The sequence below is a fragment of the Macaca thibetana genome, chromosome X (genome assembly GCF_024542745.1).
Source record: "Macaca thibetana thibetana isolate TM-01 chromosome X, ASM2454274v1, whole genome shotgun sequence".
In the NCBI taxonomy this organism is placed as follows: domain Eukaryota; kingdom Metazoa; phylum Chordata; class Mammalia; order Primates; family Cercopithecidae; genus Macaca; species Macaca thibetana.
The window spans coordinates 67,816,462-67,833,209 of record NC_065598.1 but is presented as its reverse complement, the minus strand read 5'-3'; the positions used below and the strand labels follow the sequence as shown (position 1 = coordinate 67,833,209).

Genomic DNA, 16,748 nt, shown 5'->3' with positions numbered 1-16,748 from the left:
AGCGAGGTGACTCACGACTATAGTCCTAACACTTTGGTAGGCTAAGGAAGGCCAATCACTTGAGGTCAGGAGTTCCAGACCGGTCTGGCCAACATGGCAAAACCCCGTCTCTACTAAAACTACAAAAATTAGCTGGGCATGGTAGCAGGTGCCTGTAATCCCGGTTACTTGGGAGGCTGAGGCAGGAAAATCACTCAAACCTGGGAGGCGAAGGTTGCAGTGAGCTAAGATTGCGCCACTGTATTCCAGCCTGGGTGACAGTGTGAGACTCTGTCTCAAAAAGAAAACACAGGCTGGGCACAGTGGGTCGTACCTGTAATCCCAACGCTTTGGGAGGCTGAGGCAGGCAGATCACTTGAGGTCAGGCATTCAAAACCAGCCTGGCCAACACGGTGAAATTCCGTCTCTACTAAAAATACAAAAAAATTAGCCAGGCATTGGGGCGGACGCCTGTAATCCCAGATTCTCAGGAGGCCGAGGCAGGAAAATCGCTTGAATCTGGGAGGCAGACACTGCAGTGAGCCAAGATTGCGCCACTGCACTCCAGCCTGGGTGACAGTGTGAGACTCTGTCTCAAAAAAAAAAAAAAAAAAAAAAAAAAAGAAAACAACACAATTAAAACTGGGCCACAGACAGGGCAATCAGGCAAGAGAAAGAAATAAAGGGTATTCAATTAGGAAAAGAGAAAGTCAAATTGTCCCTGTTTGCAGATGACATGATCGTATATTTAGAAAACCCCATCGTCGGCCGGGCGCGGTGGCTCAAGCCTGTAATCCCAGCACTTTGGGAGGCTGAGGCGGGTGGATCACGAGGTCAGGAGATCGAGACTATCCTGGCTAACATGGTGAAACCCCGTCTCTACTAAAAATACAAAAAACTAGCCGGGTGTGGTGGCGGGCGCCTGTAGTCTCAGCTACTTGGGAGGCTGAGGCGGGAGAATGGCGGGAACCCGGGAGGCGGAGCTTGCAGTGAGCCGAGATCACGCCACTGCACTCCAGCCTGGGAGACACAGCGAGACTCCGTCTCAAAAAAAAAAAAAAAAAAGAAAAAAGAAAACCCCATCGTCTCAGCCCAAAATCTCAAGCTGATAAGCAACTTCAGCAAAGTCTCAGGATACAAAATCAATGTGCAAAAATCACAAGCATTCTTATACACCAGTAACAGACCAACAGAGAGCCAAATCATGAGTGAACTCCCATTCACAACTGCCACAAAGAGAATAAAACACCTAGGAATCCAACTTACAAGGGATGTGAAGGACCTCTTCAAGGAGAACTACAAACCACTGCTCAATGAAATAAAAGAGGACACAAACAAATGGAAGAACATTCCATGCTCATGGATAGGAAGAATCAATATCATGAAAATGGCCATACTGCCCAAGGTAATTTACAGATTCAATGCCATCCCCATCAAGCTACTAATGACTTTCTTCACGGAATTGGAAACAACTAATTAAAGTTCATATGGAACCAAAAAAGAGCCCACATTGCCAAGACAATCCTAAGCAAAAAGAACAAAGCTGGAGGCATCACGCTACCTGACTTCAAACTATACTACAAGGCTACAGTAATCAAAACAGCATGGTACTGGTACCAAAACAGATATATAGACCGATGGAATAGAACAGAGGCCTCAGAAATAACTCCACACATCTACAACCATCTGATCTTTGACAAACCTGACAAAAACAAGAAATGGGGAAAGGATTCCCTATTTAATAAATGGTGCTGGGAAAACTGGCTAGCCATATGTAGAAAGCTGAAATTGGATCCCTTCCTTACTCCTTAACAAAAATTAATTCAAGATGGATTAAAGACTTAAATGTTAGACCTAAAACCATAAAAACCCTAGAAGAAAACCTAGGCAATACAATTCAGGACATAAGCATGGGCAAGGACTGCATGACTAAAACACCAGAAGCAATGGCAACAAAAGCCAAAACTGACAAATGGGATCTAATTAAACTAAAGAACTTCTGCACAGCAAAAGAAACTACCATCAGAGTTAACAGGCAACCTACAGAATGGGAGAAAATTTTAAAAATCTACCCATCTGACAAAGGGCTAATATCCAGAATCTACAAAGAACTTAAATTTACAAGAAAAAAAATCAAACAACCCCATCAAAAAGTGGGCAAAGGATACAAACAGACACTCCTCAAAAGAAGACATTTATGCAGCCAACAGACACATGAAAAAAATGCTCATCATCACTGGCCATCAGAGAAATGCAAATCAAAACCACAATGAGATACCATCTCACACCAGTCAGAATGGCGATCATTAAAAAGTCAGGAAACAACAGATGCTGGAGAGGATGTGGAGAAATTAGGAACACTTTTACACTGTTGGTGGGACTGTAAGCCAGTTCAACCATTGTGGAAGACAGTGTGGCGATTCCTCAAGGATCTAGAACTAGAAATACCATTTGACCCAGCCATCCCATTACTGGGGATATACTCAAAGGATTATAGATCATGCTACTATAAAGACACATGCACACATATGTTTATTGTGGCACAATTCACAATAGCAGACTTGGAACCAACTCAAACGTCCATCAATGATAGACTTGATTAAGAAAATGTGGCACATATACACCATGGAATCCCTATGCAGACATAAAAAAGGATGAGTTCACGTCCCTTGCAGGGACATGGATGAAGCTGGAAATCATCATTCTGAGCAAACTATCACAAGGACAGAAAACCAAACACCACATGTTCTCACTCATAGGTGGGAATTGATCAATAAGAGCACTTGGACACAGGGTGGGGAACATCACATACCAAGGCCTGTCGTGGGGTGGGGGGTTGGGGGAGGGATAGCATTAGGAGAAATACCTAATGTAAATGACGAGTTAATGGGTGCAGCACACCAACATGGCACATGTATACATATGTAACAAATCTGCATGTTGTGCACATATACCCCAGAAAAAAAAATACAAAATTATAGCTAGAAATAAGTTCTAGTGTTCTATAGCACCATAGAATGACTATAGTTAATAATAAAACAATATATAGTTTCAAATAGCTAGAAGGATATTGCACATTCTCAACACAAAGAAGTGATAAACATTTGAGACACTGGATGTGCTAATTACCTTGATCTGATAACTATAAATTATATGTATGGAAATATAATTATGTGCCCTCAAGAATATGTACAATCGCTGTTAATTTAAAAAATTTTTAAACTGTATATTGAATCCTTAAGATGCTAAATTTACTTATATAACAAAAAAATTTCTTATGCTAATGTTTTTCAAAAATCATAGCTTTTATGACTTTATATAAATATATCTAAAATAACTGTATGATTTTTGTAGTTTAATAAAATTTGCACCAAATTCCAAAAAAAATAAAAAAATAAAATCACAATAGAAGAACAGCTAAAATTTTTTAAAGTGTTAATAGTGAATGCTGCAGAGAAACTGGATCACGTACATTGCTGGTGGGAATGTAAAATGGTACAGACACTCCAAAAGTATGGCACAATCTTTTTGTAGTTCATAAGCTTATGATGACATAAGTGTGATGACGTTGGGTTTTCACGCTCATGTGTGAGATGTGCCTCCCTCAAGCCTTATTACAATGCCAATACATTTTTTTTCCACATCTGATGTGGAAAAAAAAAATGAAATAGTGCGGTTTCTTGTAAAACTAAACATATACCATTCTATTCTTGGGCATTTATCCCAGAGAAATGAAAAATTAAACTCATCCAAAACCCTGTCTATGATTGCTCACAGCAGCTTTACTCATAATGGCAAAATAGTGAAAATCTGAATGTCCTTCAATGAGTAAATGTTTGAACAAACTCTGGTACAACCACACAATGGGACACTCAACAGTTTAAAAAATGAACTACTGATACAACAATTTAGATGGACTTCAAGGGAATTATGCTTCGTGAAAAAAGTCAATCTCAAATTGTTACATACATATTATACTATTCCATTTATATAACATGCTCAAATGTCAAAACTATAGAGATGGAGAACAGATAAGTGGAACAGGAACAGTGGTGGGTGCGGTGGTGGGCGTGTGTGTGTGGGGGGTGCAGATACAAAGAACAGGGAGTTCCTTTATGGTAACAGTTCTAAGTCTTAATTGTGGTGGTGGTTACAGGAACATACATACGGCATGAAATTGCACACAGATATGCACAAATAGATTTTTTAAATGGTGAAAACTAAGTTTTGTAATTTATTTAACAGTAATGTACCAATATAAATTCCCTGGTCTTGATATTGAAGTACAGCTATGTAAGATATTGCCATTGAAGGAAGCTGAGTGAGAAGCCCACAGGACTCTGTACTATTTCTTGCAATTTCCTGAATCTATAATTACCTCAAAATAAAAAGGATCAGAATATATTCATGAGCAAAAAAGAGCAAATTACAGAATAAAACAAAAACTTGAAAAACCTACATGTATTTTTCTTTTTTACTGCTCCTGCAGAGCAGGGCTACCCTATAGGCAGTGTGCTGAGAGTGGCGTAATAAGTAAACACATTTTGTGTAAGCATAGAAAAAAGTACCTAAGACTATATATCAAGCTGTTATCTCTGGGGAAATGAAAATATGGGAGACAGGAGTGGGAGGGCAGGCAGAAGCTTTAACTTTTAATTTTATATATTTCTAGATTATTTGATCTTTTTATAAGAGGTTTTGCTTTTTGTTTTTTAAAAGGTCTACCCGACAGGAATGTAGATGTTAGGTTAGAAGGAGATAAATATAAAGGCTGGGACATTCACCAGGTGACTAGGCAAAATATAATGCAAGCTTTAGTGACATACTGGATGTTGGAACTTATTCAAAGTAAAGAATCAAAAACAAGAGGTTCCTAGATGTAGCTACTGGGTAATGTTAATGTCTCATTAAACCCAGATTGGAAATTGTAAATGAGTGATTCAAGTAAAGGAGGAGAGAGGGAGAAAGTTGGAATAAAGAAGGATAGGAGGAAACAATAATACACTCAGCTTGAGGTATGTTTTAAGTTCCACTGAAACATCCAAGAGGAAATGTTTGGCAAGTGGCTTTGTCTACAATAGAGTCATCAGGAAAGAGGTGATAACTGAAGTTACAGGAGTGGGCAGAACATTCAGCAAAGGAGATTAAAAAGGAATAGTTTAAGAGGTGGGAAGAAAATAAGGGCTGACTTTTTTATTTTTGGAGTCTCGTTCTGTCACCCAGGCTGGAGTGCAGTGTCATGATCTTGGTTCACTGCAACCTCTGCCTCCCAGGTTCAAGTGATTCTCCTGCCTCAGCCTCCCGAGAATGCTGACTGCATTCTTATACTGTGTGCCACCACGCCTGGCTAATTTTTTTGTATTTTTAGTGAAGACAGGTTTCACCATGTTGGCCAGGCTGGTCTCGAACTCCTGACCTCACGTGATCCACGCGCCTCGGCCTCCCCTAGCCGGAGCTAAAAATTGTCATGGAAGCCAATCGCAATACAGTTGTGAGGAAAGAATGGTCAATTACGTCAAATACTAGGGTGAGGTCAAGATAAGCACAGAAAAGTGCCCACTGTATCTGACAATTATGTGGTCCTGTTTACTTGGGAGACTGGACAGGGTGGAAGCCAGCTTAAAGCTAAGTGAGGCATTACTGGCAGACAAAGAAAATAGTGAGAGATGTTACATATTCATAAAAGAAGTCTGGCTGTCATAAAAAAGAATGAAAGTCTGATACATGCTACAACATGGATGAACCTTGAAAATATGGTAAGTAAAACAAACCAGACACAAAAGGAAGAATATTGTATATAATGTATGATTTACTTATATGACATACCTAGAATAGGCACTTGCACAGAGAGAGAAACTAGAATAGAGATTACCAGGAGCTAGGAAGAAGGGGAGTTACCATGTAAGGGGTACAGAGTTTCTGTTTGGAATAATAAAAAAGTTCTGTAAATACATAGTGGTAATGGTTGCACTACACTGTGAATGAACTTAATGCCACTGATTTGTACACTTAAAAATAGTTAAAATGACGGCTGGGCACGGTGGCTCATGCCTGTAATCCCAGCACTTTAGGAGGCTGAGGCAGGTGGATCACCTGAGGTCAGAAATGGGAGACCAACCTGGCCAACATGGTGAACCCCCGTCTCTACTAAAAATACAAAAATTACCCGGGCGTGGTAGTGTACACCTGTAATCTCAGCTACTCTGGAGGCTGAGGCAGGAGAAACGCTTGAACTCAGGAAGCAGAGGTTGCAGTGAGCCAAGATCGCACCACTGCACTCCAGCCTAGGAAACAGAATGAGACTCAGTCTCAAAAAAATAAAAATAGTTAAAATGACAAATTTTTATATTATCTATATTTTACCATAATAAAAAAGTCTGTATGGAAAGAGAAAGAGACAAGATGGCAGCAAGAGACTCAAGCAGGATTTGGGGAAGTTTTTCTTCTCTTCAATGACGTGAAGGACTTAACCTTCATATGGAAATATTTCTTTTTTTTTTTTTTTTTTGGAGACAGTCTCACTCTGTCGCCCAGGCTGGAGTGCAGTGGCATGATCTCAGCTCCAGGCCCAGCTAATTTTTGTATTTTTAGTAGAGATGGGGTTTCACCATGTTGGCCAGGCTGGTCTTTAACTCCTGGCCTCAAATGATCCGCCTGCCTCGGCCTCCCAAAGTGCTGGGATTACTGTTGTGAGCCACCAAGCCTGGTCAGAGATACTTATATCTTGGGTCCCAATCACTGATGGAAAAAAAAGACCCTTATTATTTGTTAGTGGTCAAACTTACAGAGTAGTACCCTCATAGCACAGACTTAGAAACTAGTATCATGGAAACGCTTTAAGTATTACATTTAACCTATGAACAATACTGAATCAACTACCCATATTCTTCAAACTGAAACCTTTAGACTTAATAACCAGTTAGGAAAAAAAGAGCACAAGCACAATGGCAGCAAAGCTTTTAAATTTTATATAGAATATTGACAATGAAGAATAAACAAAATAAAAACTTTTAAATTGCCTAGGAATAAACTCAACAATGAGAAATTCAAAAGCAACAACAACTATAAAATGTATAAGAATAAATTAAAAGATGCCTAGAAACTATATGAAGAAAACTAGAAGCCACTATTGGGGGACATAAAAGAAAATGTGAGTAAATGAAGAAATATAAACTCCCAGGTGGAAAAATGGAGAATTATAAAGATACACAGTTTCTCCAAATTAATCCATAAATTAAATAAGGTCTCAATCATGTTTATTCATTCGACGACAAGGTAGAATCTAACAAAAATGACCTTAGGGTTTATTTAGGATAATCAAGCAAGCACAGTCAAGGAATTTAAAATTATAAAGCCTTTGTGATAAAACAATTATATTATCTGGTGATAATAGCACCAGACTAGACAAACAGATCAATGAAGCAGAATAGAAAGCTCTCAAATAGGTTTGAGAATATATAAGAGCCGGGCGAGGTGGCTCACGCCTGTAATCCCAGCACTTTGGGAGGCTGAGGCGGGCGGATCACGAGGTCGGGAGATTGAGACCATCCTGGCTAACACGGTGAAACCCCGTCTCTACTAAAAATACAAAAAAATTAGCTGGGCGTGGTGGTGGGCACCTGTAGTCCCAGCTACTCTGGAGGCTGAGGGGGGAGAATGGCGTGAACCCGGGAGGCGGAGCTTGTGGTGAGCCAAGATCGTGCCACTGCACTCCAGCCTGGGGGACAGAGCGAGACTCTGTCTCAAAAAAAAAAAAAAAAAAAAAAAAGTAAGAATTTAGTATCGTATAAAAGTAGCATTTTGGCCAAGTGCATTGGCTTATGCCTGTAATCCTAGCACTTTAGGAGGCTGAGGCAGGTGGACCATTTGAGCCCAGGAGTCTGAGATCAGCCTGGGCAACATGGTGAAACCACATCTCTACAAAAAATACAAAAAGTAGGCCAGGCCAGGTGGCCCATGCCTGTAATCCCAGCACTTTGGGAGGCCGAGGCGGGCGGATCACGAGGTCAGGAGATCGAGACCATCCTGGCTAACACGGTGAAACCCCGTCTCTACTAAAAATACAAAAAATTAGTCAGGCATGGTGGCGGGCGCCTGTAGTCCCAGCTACTCAGGAGGCTGAGGCAGGAGAATGGCGTGAACCTGGGAGGCGGAGCTTGTAGTGAGCGGAGATCAGGCCACTGCACTCCAGCCTGGGCGACAGAGCGAGACTCTGTCTCAAAAAAAAAAAAAAAACCAAAAAAACAAAAAAACAAAAACTAAACCAAAAACAGAAATTAGCCAGGCTTGGTGATGTATGCCTGTAGTCCCAGCTACTTGGGAGGCTAAGGTGGTAGGATAGCTTGAGCCCAGGAGGTGGAGGCTGTAATGACCCATGATCACACTACTGCACTCCAGTCTGGGCAACAGAGCAAGACCTTATTTCAAAAAAAAAAAAAAATGCAGGTAGCATTTCAATTAGTAGAAAAGGTTAGACTGTTCCATAAAAGGGACTTGGACACTTTGGCTAGTCATTTGGGAAAGAAAGAAAGTTAAATATTTACCTTCTACTTAAGATTTTATTCTAAAAAGTAGACAAACATTTAAATATTTAAAATACTGTACGTATTAGAAGAAAATATGGTTTGCTATCTTGGGGGTAGGGAAGATCTTTTGAAGAGTTATAATACCAAAGACAGGAATCATATAGGAAAGACTGATAGGCCGGGCGCGGTGGCTCAAGCCTGTAATCCCAGCACTTTGGGAGGCCGAGACGGGCGGATCACAAGGTCAGAAGATCGAGACCATCCTGGCTGACACGGTGAAACCCCGTCTCTACTAAAAAACACAAAAAACTAGCCCGGCGAGGTGGCGGGCGCCTGTAATCCCAGCTACTCGGGAGGCTGAGGCAGGAGAATGGCGTGAACCCGGGAGGCGGAGCTTGCAGTGAGCTGAGATCCGGCCACTGCACTCCAGCCTGGGCGGCAGAGCGAGACTCCGTCTCAAAAAAAAAAAAAAAAAAAAAAAAAAAAAAAAAAAGACTGATAAATACAAATGTATGCATATGAAGTTTCTGTATGTCAGAAATACCATAAAACTAAACATTAAAAGACTTTCTGGGCATGATAGAATAAATGCTATTGGATTAGTCTTCCTACTATAAACAGAAAACTAGAAAAAAACAAATGAAACAACTGCTTTCAGACACTGAGCAACTAGTAGTGTAAGATTCTGTGATCCCTGTGAGAAGGGAAGGGAAATGAAGTGAGCCCTACAATTGTCCCTGGCTTTCTGCTGAAGGCAAGCCAATTATCGCAGTCTTCCTGAGCTGTGGAGACATATTAGAGTCTGAGGAGGTTAAGACAGCTGGAAATTGCAAGGCACAACTGGAGAAGAGGGTGCTCCACAAGATCTGCAAGGGCTCCCTTTAGTCTTTGGCTGAATAACTACTAAGCTACACAGGCATAGGATGAGACCCGAGAATGTCAGGCAAAGGTCCTATAACCTGAATAACTATCAGAGCCCACAAAAGATTGGGAGATACTCAAAAGTTGGGGACAGGGGGAGATTTCTCAGTTTTTCTTTGTAAATTTATATCTAGATTGTGGGGTCCAACTGAGCATTCTAAAACTTTGGGCTCTCAGGTTTCATGACACAAGTTCTACCTATGTCCATCCTAAAGATGGTTTCTTACTGGAGTTGATTTTGGTTTTAAGAGCACTAGAGGAGAAACTTGCTATGAAATCTTTGGGAAAGGGGAATCTCATCATGACTAGCTCAGCATTACCTATTGGTTCAGACTACGCAGCTCATTTCAAATGAGATCAGGCACATTTAGGGTGGTATAGCCACAGACTATGCAGCTCATTTCAAATTTAACTAAACATTAAGTAGTAAGGCCTCTGCCAATTTTGTTAAGTCCGGCAAAAAGTTTGGGTTGTATTTTTGAGAAGGGACTTATCTGTATGACTCTCTCCTTTAACTGTTGTGGTCCTTTGGGGACTGCTGTAAATAACTCCAACCACTTAAAGTTGTGGACTTCCCTGTATTAATGTTCTTTTCAAATGCTATTTAAACATGAACAGAGGTTCTGAAATTGATCTAGTACTTACGTGGCAGCTGGAAGGTACAAGGGCTTAACTCTATAATTAGCGTACAGTCCACTGTCATCACTTAAGGACAAGACCAATTCCTCTGATACATGCTGCCTATGTCCAGATGTGTTTTATATGGAGTGTTACTTATCTTCTGGTTTTTGCCTAATGACCCTAATCTTAGTGCTAAGTATTCTGGCTATATACAATATAGTTCACGGGCTAAATATGTGACTAACAAAGTCAAGGAAGTCAGTGTAAAATGTTACAGAAATATGGTCATATGCAGTATATTATGAGTGAAGGATCTGAATATAGAGTCAAAATAATGTTAATTAGAGATACCATTCTACTAATTTAGATTAACTTTAATACTAACAATAAAATTTTACAAAATAAAAATTTTAACGTAGACAATAAAGTCCACATGGACTTTGTTACTATTTATATTTTTTGTTTCTTGAGACAGGGTCTCACTCTGTCAACCAAGCTGGAGTGCAGTGGCACAATCATGGCTCACTGCAGCCTTGAACTCCTGGGCTCAGCAACAGGCACACACCACCATGCCCAGGTAATTTTTAAAATTTTTTAAGAGACAGGGTCTCTTGCCAGGGCTGATCTTGAACTTCTGGCCTCAAGAGATTCTCCTGCCTTGGCCTCCCAAAGCATTAGGATTACAGGAGTGAGTCGCTGCATCCAGCCTGGACTTTGTTACTATTAATTAAAAAAAGAGGAAGGATCATATTTGGCTGAACCAACAAAGTTTTAAACAGAAATATTTCGTGTGTATCACCTGATAGTGGGAAATATTTCATGTGCCTTTAACTCCTCAATGTCTTTATGGTATCTTTCTAGATGTCATCATTTCATATCACATGGTACCACTAACCCTTATAGCCCTATTCAGAAGTTTCCTATTCCACTGGTTAAGAAGGGGGAAAGTCAACCTTCTAGGCTGTCCACTGCTACTACCTAGACATTATTTACTTCTTCTTGGGGATAAAAAAAAATCTCTCCTACTCTAAGGCCTGTTTTTCACTACGCCAGAGGTTGAAGACTTGGAGCCAAATTTGGCCTGCAGATAGATGTTTTTATTTGGCCAACGGAGTAAATAAACATTTAAACTATTTGCAAATACGTAAAAATTTAAGAAATGTCACATAAAAAATTCAGATTTTCAGCTTCTCTTGAAAAATTAAGGGCCGGGCGTGGTGGCTCACGCCTGTAATCCCAGCACTTTGGGAGGCCAAGGCGGGCGGATCACGAGGTCAGGAGATCGAGACCATCCTGGCTAACACGGTGAAACCCCGTCTCTACTAAAAAAATGCAAAAAAATTAGCCGGGCGAGGTGGCGGGCGCCTGTAGTCCCAGCTACTCGGGAGGCTGAGGCAGGAGAATGGCGTGAACCCGGGAGGCGGAGCTTGCAGTGAGCCGAGATCGCGCCACTGCGCTCCAGCCTGGGCAACAGAGGATACTCCGTCTCAAAAAAAAAAAAAAAAAGAAACATTAAGACATCTAGCAACACAGGATACTCATTTCCTTAGGACAACAATCAGATGAAAGACATGCTGCTTTAGATGGAATATGCATGCACTCTTCTAGTTTAGCACAATCCCACCTGGCCCACCTTAGTCATTTACATTATTTGCCTGGCCCCTGCAGGACACCTGAGTTTGAAATCTGTGTTCTTCACCTTTAGTCACCATTATTAACTGATTCTCATTCACAAAAACTTATGCACCTGGCACAATCATTCTCTCGGCTCCAAATCTCTCCCATCATAGTGAGTTACTTTATTGTTCACATGTACAACCTATCCAAATCCCTGCAAATCTTTGTGCCAATAGTTTGCACCTTTGCTCCAGCCAAACACATCCATGGCTACCAAACACATCCATGGCTATACCCAGAATGCTATCTAGTGAAAACTGCTTCACCTCTGGAACTTTCAACTCCAAATACTCAACTTTCTTACCACAACCTTGTGTCTGTCCAGTTTTTTCATTCTCTTTCTCTTACTTCAAGAAAATTGCCAGGCCCATTAATTTCTATCTCTCAACATATTAAGCCTCTCCTGGCATTACTTTAATGTATAATCAGCCCCATGTTTTAAAAACTAAGGTAATGCAGAAGAATATACCAAAGTAAGCTATGGGATCATTGTTGTATAGCTTCCTGAATCAGCAATTTTACTTGAAGATTGGAGAGGGGATGTGAAGTAATTTGGTAAGAAATTTAAAGCAAGTTAAAGTACAGATAAGCCTAAAGGAAAATTTGCATAAGTTTTTAAGATAAAACACAAATTGCCAAATAAATTGCAAGCTTTTGTGAAGCTGCTCTGAGATATTCCCCCAAACTGGAGACTATACGGTCACAATCCTCTGCAATAAAGCGTCCTTTATTGGTCTGAGATGCCTGAACTTCAACAATTTTTTCTTCTTTTGCTAATACCCTCACAATTCCCAATCTTTCCAGCACATCCACAAAACAAAATCTCAATCCTGAATCAATTTTATCATCTGCCTTCTCAATTTCCTAACTTGATCTGATGAGCACTGACAAAAATTACAGAACTGTTCCAAATGATACTGCTCAAAAAAAAAAGTCTCCATCTTCAGCTGGACCCTGAAAAGCTGCTCAACAGCATTCTTCTGAAATGTCCCTAATCAGCTCCTTTTCCAATTTCCCATAAAAATAATTCTTGTTGATATTTTTCTTCAAATTCCTTCTCGTACTTTAATCTCAGCAAAAAATACCGTTTCCTACTTTACAGAGAACTAAGATGCTACTTAGGCGGAAACTTTCTCAATGTCTATCTTCCCACTTTCATAGGCATTTCACATCCTTTTCTTCTCTTTGACCTACACAAAGGTCTCCTCTGTCCAACTGCCTACATCCCCTCAACATATTGTCTACTTCCTTCTTCCCTTCACAGGCAACTCTCAATCTCTACTTTCTTGCTTCCCATTCATTCATAACTCCTGCAGTCTGGCTTTTTATTCTACCACTTCAGTGAAATAACTCTTCTAATAACCATCCTCTTTGGTCTTCTCTGTAGCACTTGACCTGTTGGTAATTTTCCCTCTTTGAAATTCTCTTCTCTTAGTTTGCAGTATATTATTCTCTCTTAGTTTTTCTTCTTTCATTCTGGCCACTCCTTCATATTCACTTTTTTTATTTTTTTTATTTTTTTTGAGACGGAGTCTCGCTCTGTGGCCAGGCTGAAGTGCAGGGGTGCAATCTCGGCTCACTGAAACCTCCGCCTCCCGGGTCCAAGTGATTCTCCTGTCTCAGCCTCCCGAGTAGCTGGGACAATGGCGCATGCCACCACGCCCAGCTTATTTTTTGTATTTTTAGTAGAGACAGGGTTTTGCTATGCTGGCCAGGATGGTCTCGATCTCTTGACCTCATGATCCACCCACCTCGGCCTCCCAAAGTGCTGGGATTACAGGCGTGAGCCACCGTGCCGGGCCTCACCTATTATCTTAAATATTGGAATTTGTCAGGTCTATTCTTATCCCACATCCTCTCTTAAACAGTGATTCTTATCTTTTTTGGGATCACACACAACTTTGATAATCTGATAAAATCTATGGTCTTTCTACTCAGTAAAATAATCATATTTTACATACAACATCAGAGGGTTCAAGGAATGTACCCTACTCCCTATTTGAACTCATCTACTTATATTTTTATATGCTGATAATGTGAAAAATAACCATATTTATAGTATAAACTCTCTTCTGAGGCCAGGTGCAAAAGTTCACACCTATAATCCCAGCACTTTGGGAGGCCGAGGGAGGTGGATCATGTGAGGTCAGGAGTTTGAGACCAGCCTGGCCAACATGGTGAAACCCCGTCTCTACTAAAAATACAAAAATTAGCTGGGTGTGATGACATGTGCCTGTAATCCCAGCTACTTGGGAAGCTGAAGCAGGCAAATCATTTGAACCTGGGAGACGAACGTTGCCGTGGGCCGAGATCACACCACTGCACTCCAGCCTGGGTGACAGACCAAGACTCTGTCCCAAAAAAAAAAAAAATATATATATATATATATATATCATCTGAGCTTTGGACTTGTATACAGCTAACTACCTATTAAAAGTCTTCACTTAGATGTCCTACCCCAATACAACATAGCAAGTTGAACTCTGCTATCTTTTCTCCAAACTACTCTTCCTGTATTTCCCATATTAGTCAATGGCACCACTTGTTGCCCAAGTCAGAACTTTGGACGTCATTTGGTTTCTTCATCCTTCCAAAAATGGAAATTTCTCCTAATTGCAAAAGTACATAATACTTTTAGTGAGCACATATGCTCACTAAAAAATTCAAATACCTAAGTACAAACAAGTATAAAGTAAAAACTATTCTCCATTTCTCCCTTTGGTAACTCAATTCCATGGCAACAACTGAGCTAAACAGTGACTGACTCCTAGATGGGATACCTGCTCTCCAGTTCATTGGCCCCCACAACATAGCCCATTTCACTCATTTGTATTACCTGTCCATAGAATCCAAATTTGTGACCCCCCCTTTCTAAATATACTGTTAAGTAATATGGTTCTCAATAATACAACTTGAATATCTTTTCATATGAGTATACACAAATACACCTAATTTGTTAGCTAAGTCTACCATTTTGATAGCTGAGCAGTACTTCATCATATAGATGTGCCATTTTTAAAACAATTTCCTATTGTTGGATATTTAGAATGCTCCATGTTTTTGCAATTACAAGCAATGCTGCAAAGAACATTTGTACATGTACCTTTATAAACTTGTGTGTAGTCGTCCCTGGAAGTGAAGGTGCTTAGCCAATGGAAATGAACATTTACAGTCCTCTAAAACGTTTGTACTAATTTATGTTTCCCCCAAGAGCATGAGTGCTTGATACCATCTTAAAATCTCCATCCTTTACCCATGCCCCCAACTTCTAACCATTTATGAAACATCAATTCTACCTCCTCAGTATCTCTACACCCCGTCTTCATCTTTTTACTCTTATTGATACTGATCTTAGTTCAGGCCGTCAGTATTTTTAACTGGGAATGCTGTCAATAGTTTCTTTACCGGTCTCTATCTTATTCCCCTCTTCCAATCCATTCTTCAGATAGGTTTTGGAATGATACATTCAGGTACTAGTACCTGATATGTCCCTTTCTCCTTCTAAAGGTTTGGTGTAACATACTAGGCCTTTCATGATTTGGCCCCTCTACCTTTAAAATCTCGAATCTCACTACCAAATGTAATTCCACTATGCATCCTAGTCATATTTAACTACCGGCATTTCCTATCCAAGGCACCTTCATCTACTTTTGCATTTGTGTTATCTGCCAGGAACTTCTCCACCGTTTTCCACTGACTATTTCCTTGGCACAGTAGGTGCTCAGTAAGTAGTTACTATCATCATCATTCTTCAAAACTCAGTTCAAAAGTCACTTCCTCTTAGGAGAGTTCCCCTGCTTCCTATACAAGGAAAAACCATGGAAAACATATAACATCATCCCCTTTACGTCAACTGTTCAAGTTAAATAAGTCCTTGCTAACATAAATAACAGTATCATGAATACCTCTGACTACATCTCTGATTAGGATTATAATCTTACCACATGCTAACTACTTACATGCACTATTTTATTTAATCCTCACAACAACCCTCAGAGGGGAGTACTATTATTCTTATTTTACAGATAGGAAAAGCAGAGACTAAGTTATTTGCTCAAAGTCACATTGCTATTAAGTGCTGGGGCCAACGTTCAAATCCAAGTCTACCTGACTTTAAATAAAGTCTGTTCAATAAAGTCTGAACAATTTTTTAGTCTCTCAATGTTGCCAAATAGCTTTCCAGAAATCTCACACAATTTTATACTGCCAACAGCAAAGCGTGAGAGCACCTGTCTCACTACCATTATGTCTACTAAAAAACTGAGTTGGCTGGATGCAGTGGCTCATGAGGTCAGGAGTTTGAGACCAGCCTAGCCAAGATGGTGAAACCCCATCTCTACTAAAAATACAAAAATTAGCCGGGCACGGTGGCGGGAACCTGTAATCCCAGCTACTCGGGAGGCTGAGGCAGGAGAATCACTTGAACCCAGGGGGTGGAGGGTGCAGTGCGCCAAGATCATGCCACTGTACTCTAGCCTGAGCGACAGAGCAAGACTCCGTCTAAACAACAACAAAACAAAACAAAACAAAACAAAAACAAACAAAAAAAACCTCTTTCAATTTTTTTTTTTTTTTTTTTTTTTGAGACTAAGTCTCACTCTGTCACCCAGGCTGGGGTGCAATGGCACTATCTTGGCTCACTGCAACCTCTACCTCCCAGGTTCAAGCAATTATCATGCCTCATACTCCCAAGTAGCTGGGATTACGGGAGCCTGCCACCACACCCAGCTAACTTTTATATTTTTAGTAGAGATGGGGTTTCACCATGTTGGCCAGGCTGATCTCGAACTCCTGACCTCAGGTGATCTATCTGCCTCAGCCTCCCAAAGTGCTGGGATTACAGGCATGAGCCACCACGTCCGGCCCAATTGCATTTCTTCGATTACTAGTGCAACACAATATTTATTCATGTTTGTTACCTCTTTAATTTTCGTCTTTTGTGATTTGTCCATCTGCCCTCTGCTTACTTTTTTATTAGTATCTTCTGGGTTTTTCTTACTGTTTTACATAAGCTCCTTGTAAGTC

General features: G+C 40.4%; 1 protein-coding gene and 1 pseudogene across 5 annotated transcripts in view; one reads left to right on the top strand and one right to left on the bottom strand.

The window, feature by feature from the left end:
* TAF1 (TATA-box binding protein associated factor 1) overlaps window positions 1-16,748 on the bottom strand; it is a 99,051-nt gene that overhangs the window by 21,990 nt on the left and 60,313 nt on the right. The window lies entirely within an intron of this gene.
* Window positions 3,502-3,629, top strand: LOC126947064 (uncharacterized; annotated as a pseudogene).